This window comes from Brienomyrus brachyistius, chromosome 7 (assembly GCF_023856365.1).
Source record: "Brienomyrus brachyistius isolate T26 chromosome 7, BBRACH_0.4, whole genome shotgun sequence".
In the NCBI taxonomy this organism is placed as follows: Eukaryota; Metazoa; Chordata; class Actinopteri; order Osteoglossiformes; family Mormyridae; genus Brienomyrus; species Brienomyrus brachyistius.
In genome coordinates, this window is record NC_064539.1 from 6041325 (window position 1) to 6047529 (window position 6205).

The following is a 6205-nucleotide window of genomic DNA, read 5'->3' on the forward strand; positions in this document are numbered from 1 at the left end:
GCCCTATGCATATACAGCACTGCACAAAAATCTTAGTCAGACACAGAAAATGACGTTTCAATGATCTTCATGTTTTTGGGAAACTATGATATTACGTCTGTCAAAGTGTGTCAGTTCGGCCCTTTCAAACCTCTGCTAAAGTCGCCTCAGTGTTTGCAGCAACCATCTAATACACCTCGACTTATTTAACTAATTAAAGCAATTAATTAATTCAGCTGGTGGTGAAACTTAGCAAAGACACTGAATGGCTGGGGTGTCGCTCAGGAGTGGCTGGGAACCTAAACGGTGATCTTCTTGATATCATAAAAATTCTTTGCTAGTTTTCATGATGTTACTTTTCATTTCTGTATGATGTAATGTCAATGTTTTTTTTGTTATTTATTTTTTTTTAATGAGCAAATATACCCTTAATACTCAAACAGCTTCATACATTTTCTTTGACTGACTTTTGCACAGTACTGTACATATATATATATATATATATATACTTTTTTATATACACTGCATGCATATATTCACTCCATTTATATGTGATCTGTATATATGGAGCAGTGATGAGAAGTGTGCAGAATCAAAAATATCCTCGGTTCAGCACAGGAATACATCGCTTGCAAACTTGCACACCATGAATGTTTTATACATATATTTATATTTACAGAAAGATCCAGGAAAAAAATCCAGACCTGGGTAACTGATCAGCTCATTCAACAGCAGGGTGAACAGCAGAAGAAGAGAGGAGCTGATCGGAGTGAGGAGATGCGAAGTCTAGGCCCGGAAGCGCTTGGGCTTCTTTGCTGTAGAAAGTAGGACCCAGGAGCTGCAGGCGAGTGTGAGAGTCTTGTAGACATCTTAATGGCACGTCAACCGCATGCTTGTTTATTTATTTCATTTCGATGGTTCAGTGATATCTGACAGGGCTAGTTTTTCATTCTTGGTTCAGCACATATTTTCTTTGGGGGGGGGAGGGGTTGACACTGATCACTCGTCTCCCCTTATATACAGCTTTTAACATCTTCATTTTGTGAATCAAAGGCTACAAACCACACATCCAGCTCACTGACGGAAACGGAAAACAAAAGCCAATAAAAAACACTTCACCTGTCACCCAGGATCATCCGCACCCCTCCGCAACCCTCCCCCAACAGAACGAACGGTATCTCTGAACCACCAAATTGCCTTAAAGGAGTGAAGATGCCTCATTGCCTGATAGAAGCAGAAATCGAGATGAATTTTAGCCCTCAGCGACGAATAAAACAGCTCAACTGTATCCTGGTTCAGATCTCCATGCATATTTTTCTTCCTGCTGACATATGAAGCCGTCGTTGTTCGGGATATTTACACTTAACTGCCTGGCCTTGTTAGCATGTGTTTAACGTGTGGAGGGTCTGAAATCAAAGCAAAAAGAAAACCAAGAATAAATGAACAGATATGAAAGATTTAGCTCCATATGTAGTGCATTGTTCTAGCAATGTAAAGGTTGAGGGTTGAAATCTGAGAGAGTCCACATGAATTGTAGCCCCTCTGCTGTAAGTTGCTTTGAATGCATGTGTCAGATGAATGAATGCATGTATGGTGTTTCATGTCTTCTAAACATGAGTTTATACAGGCACTGCATGGTTTTTCAGTGGTTTTAACTGCGGTCTGACACACACTCCAGGTCTTTGACTTTCCGTTGGGTACTCCAGTTTCCTCCCACAGTCTAAAAAGACGTAGGTCGGTGAATCAGCACCTCTATACTGTCCATAGTCTTTGGTTGAGTCTCTTTGTGTGCTAGGCTGAAAGAAAGAAAGAAAGAAAGAAAGAAAGAAAGAAAGAAAGAAAGAAAGAAAGAAAGAAAGAAAACTATATAATTCCTGAAACAGAATTATTTCCTGTTCATTTGCCCTAAACCCTTCCCATTGAGCCATGGCCATTAAATCACATGTAATCTTCTTTTCATCAATACTCAGCTTTTGCAGCTGATATTTTCAACTTTGATGCAGCAAACACTGGGCTTTCACGCACATGGATTATTACTTCTAGATAAAAAAAAAAAGGTGAGCTGAGCAGCGATAGGTTCAGTTTTAAGCGAAGATGGAATGCAGTCAATTTCCCACCAAAACTACGTTTAACCCAAACTGTCTTAGACAGGAAGGCGAAAACCTACATTCAGCACATTTGTTTGGCTCAATGATTGCCTTGATACACTTTCAATCCATGGCAACAGATCCAGCTCTTTTCCCGTTCGGGCGTCTCGCGATAGACCTGTCACATGGGTCAATCACTTTCACGATTTCCCCAAAAGAATGACAGCTTTGCCATTTCAGCTCTATAATTATGCCATGGCACTGAACTGAGGAATTAATTATGTCACAACTGTCACTTAACTCCTAGCACAGCTAACAACAGCTATTGATCGCTGTACCAAATCCTGCTGGTGTCTCACTATATATATTCAATTTTAATGCATCTGCTCATTTCACTCATTCTTTCAAAGAAATGTTATAGGACACATTAACACTAGAAATATAGATTCAATATAATGTGTGATGTTTTTGTTCTCAATTGCATCACTAATGTCTATTTTATAAGATATTAATGTTATGTTTAACTATCCTGACAGCAGTCATTTTGTTCTGCAATGCACTTCCCATCCTTAGTACAATAAACTGCATTCATAAGTTCCTATAAGTTCCTACACTAGTTTCCATCTGTAGTACACTATAGTGTATTTATGAGTTAATACTACTAAATTATTACTTAATACTGTATAACTATACTCCAAGTACCACTAACATGGTTGTGCATTAATAAATTCAGCAACAAACATAACATAAAGGAATCACATATATTATGTTCGCATCAAATATATCATGTAGCTGTTGTTACCTGTTAGCTAAATCACAGAAAATATACCTTTAACAAAAAAGGAAATGTTTATTGCCCTTAGTAACTACCAACTCCTCCATCTACCTTCCATTGCTCAAGCTGGGGTCACAGTGAGTAGCTATTCACGTATTCTGACAATTTGCACCAAATCTGCACATTAGTACAAGCTTGAACTCCTGAGCTGGGGAGGACTGTTCAAAACATCAATCCATTAATTAATTAACTGCCACAACTTGTTCCCCAGAGGACACGCCAGGGTGCAGATCAATGACTGAACATTGTGAAAAGGAATCCATCAGCATTTCAGTGATGTTCTGCATTTTCTCAGTCCTAGAGGAACCCACCAATCAGCGGGCATGTCTGTACATAATATACCGTATCTACCTGAAAGAATTCTTGGTTCGGATTCAGTCAAAGCAGGCCGCACGTATGATGTACTATCTTTTTGAATGGTTATGCTCTAATTGATACTTATATTTTTTGCATGAGTAAACACAGAGTCACAAAAGGGTTTTTGTCTCACAATATGAGTCTCCAAGCTCTCCGTAAACAAAAATGTAAGCCTGCAACTCTTACAATGCTGTGTTTCCACTCTTTTATTAGACCTCTTAACAGGTTTAATTAGCATCTACAAGAGAGTAATTGGCAAAGCTCTTGTGAATGAGTAGAAACCAAGAAATGGATGTAATTAGCCGTATTTCCAATACATCCTGAAAATTAAACTGATTTTACAAACTTGACATCTGGCATAGTTTATGAATTGTCTTGAATACGCAAAAACACAGGTTTCCCTGTGCTCTGGTGGGTGTCCGCAGAGGGGGATTTATATGGCTGAAGCAAAAGTACGGTTGCCAGTGTCATTATAGTGCGATAAAATGCTTCTGCGGCAAATCAGCAAAAAACGTAAAGGTTGAGATGAAGTAGTTTTCCATTTTGGGGATAGAGATAGATATTTAATTAACGTGCAAATTTTATTACTGATAGGTTTAAGTATTATTTTAAGTATATATTTACTGGAGGCTTGAAACAGTTTTGGCCAGATTATGCCATTGCTAATAATAAAAAGATTCCAGTTGTTTTTTTTTTGTGGTTTTGAACAGAAAGTATCATTACATAGGCAGGGCGGGTGACATTTTGGCTACATTCACATTACCTGGCTGAAGTGACTCTGATCAGATTTTTTATTACTTCTTTTGTGACACAAATCTGATGTTTTCAGGGTCTTGCGGACACAGAAACCCGATCTCAAATCAAATCTGAGTCACTTTCTTATGTGGTCCTAGATTGGATACATATTCAATTCGTGGAGTGAATGACAATGGAATTGATGTGACTTTTTCGCCTATATGCATGAGCTGAGCGTCATCGTCATCAGCCAGCACGGGCAGCGAGGAAAAATAACAATGGCGGAGAGCGACAGCTGTGACAAACCGTATCAATGTGCGCATGCATGCCGTTTTCCGAGGACAGACAATTCACATTAAATTTAGATACAGGTCAGTTGTACTTATGAATGTGAACCATCAAGACGACCAAATCAGATCTGAGTGAAAAAATCGGAAATGGACAATAAGGTAATGTGAATTTAGCCTTACTGTTTAAAATACAATCCCCGAACATTACTTCAGATAAAATCTTCTCAGCTAGCCTACACCGAAAACATGGACAGTTACGAAAATCTTAAAATAAACTTGAGAAAGACTGGAATGATTCAATGCTTCGTAGTGATTTAATTCCTCCTGCTCTTTGTCTTTCCTTGAAGTTTTCCCCTGGTTATCTTCTGGTAAGTGCTATCGGTGACACAAAACAGTTGAGCTACATGAAAACTTGCTCCTTCAATCTGACCTTCAGTCTCTATATAATGTTTCAAAAGGCAGATCCAATGTGATTTATCCCTCGACACATTTTATTATAAAGTCATTTTATATGCTTTGCACTGTAATATTGGAATATAAAATATATTACAATAATTCCTATACAGACGTGCCCTCGAATCGCAGGTCTGTTGTGAAGAGCAGCCTACACTCCACTCAGCGCTTTCGAATTTCTCAGATTTATGCAAACAAAAATCACCCCCGAGGACTCCGACTGCCCACGTCTCCGCTTCCTCCCTGTCCTACACACCTCAAACCTTGACCCTCATCGCGAGGTAGAGCGGTGCTTTTAGACCCAGTGGAGAGACGGCTTGTCCTCACCTCGTCTGCTCCCCCTCTATGGTCGTTTGAATATCATGCTGTTACTGGTGGTCATCCAAGCAAATTATTCATCATTGTTCAGTATTGCCCTGAAGGGCCTATTGGAAACTTTCTTAACAAGCTCGACTTTCTCCGGAGTTCTTCCCCTGAAGGCGGCACACCGCTGATCCTGCATCCACCTAGGCAATAGTTTCCAGTTCGCTGGCTCTCCGGAAATATTCCGATCATCTGCCTTTGCCCTTGAGTCTCCTCCCACACATGAGGCCGGAAGACCAAGCCATGTTTTGTTCACAGAAAGCCGCATATATAAGTAGATGGTCACCGAGAAACCGCATCTTTGCCCCGTCTCTGGTGTCAGCATGCGTTGCCCCCCACCACAGTCTCTACCCCACCCTTACTCCCCTCCCCATCCTCCGCATGATTCTCTATCACTCTTCCCACCCCTCCACCTCCTCTATTGTACATAGAGTAACTTTTTACTCCTTATTTTTTGTTATAATTTGTTACAGCTGCAAACTACAGAAAAGTGTAAGTTTCATATATAAGAAATTCTTCTGCACTCCTCTGGTGAGTGAAAACATTTTAAAACAAAAATAGACGAGACAAAACAGAATTGCAACGCTGTCATCTACTCCAACATTCATTTCTTTTCTTCCACTTTGTTAACCTCTGACTGGATTTTTTCTTTGTGTTTAGTATGGTTGGGTCAGATTTTCTTAAATTACCAAAAGCTGGGTTCTCCTAGTGAGGTTATTGAATGAGAAATACCAATAAATAGAACTTGGTAAATCAGGCGCATGATAATTCTGAGACATCGTTTTATTAAATATCAAAGTAATACTAAAAAAATAAATGAAACAGATTGTACTTCTACAATGATTTATATGTGACTAGGGGTGTAGCTAAAAATTCTGGTTATCTTACAAAATATTACCATGCCCCCCCCCTCCCCGCCCGAGCGTATCCATGCCCCTACTGACTGGCATTCCAAACTTTTTTTTGCGTCCATTCATTACCTGGATTATCAACACTTCTACAGTATGTTTACCGCTTTGTCCCTGCTGTCTTTAGGGCAACAAACCACCTTCAATCCGAAACCCTAACTGTCACTATAGCAACTGCCCGCACCTTCCCTTTCTCCT

The 6205-nt window shown here is 39.6% G+C and overlaps 1 long non-coding RNA gene across 1 annotated transcript; it reads right to left on the bottom strand.

Annotated features, from left to right (window-relative positions):
* Positions 1–504: 504 nt before the first annotated feature.
* Positions 505–5199, bottom strand: LOC125746860 (uncharacterized). Its single transcript, XR_007399079.1, has 3 exons — positions 5064–5199; positions 1653–1775; positions 505–1385 (listed from the first exon to the last, which is right to left on the bottom strand). It is a non-coding gene; the product is annotated as an uncharacterized LOC125746860 (long non-coding RNA).
* Between the last annotated feature and the right edge of the window lie 1006 nt (positions 5200–6205).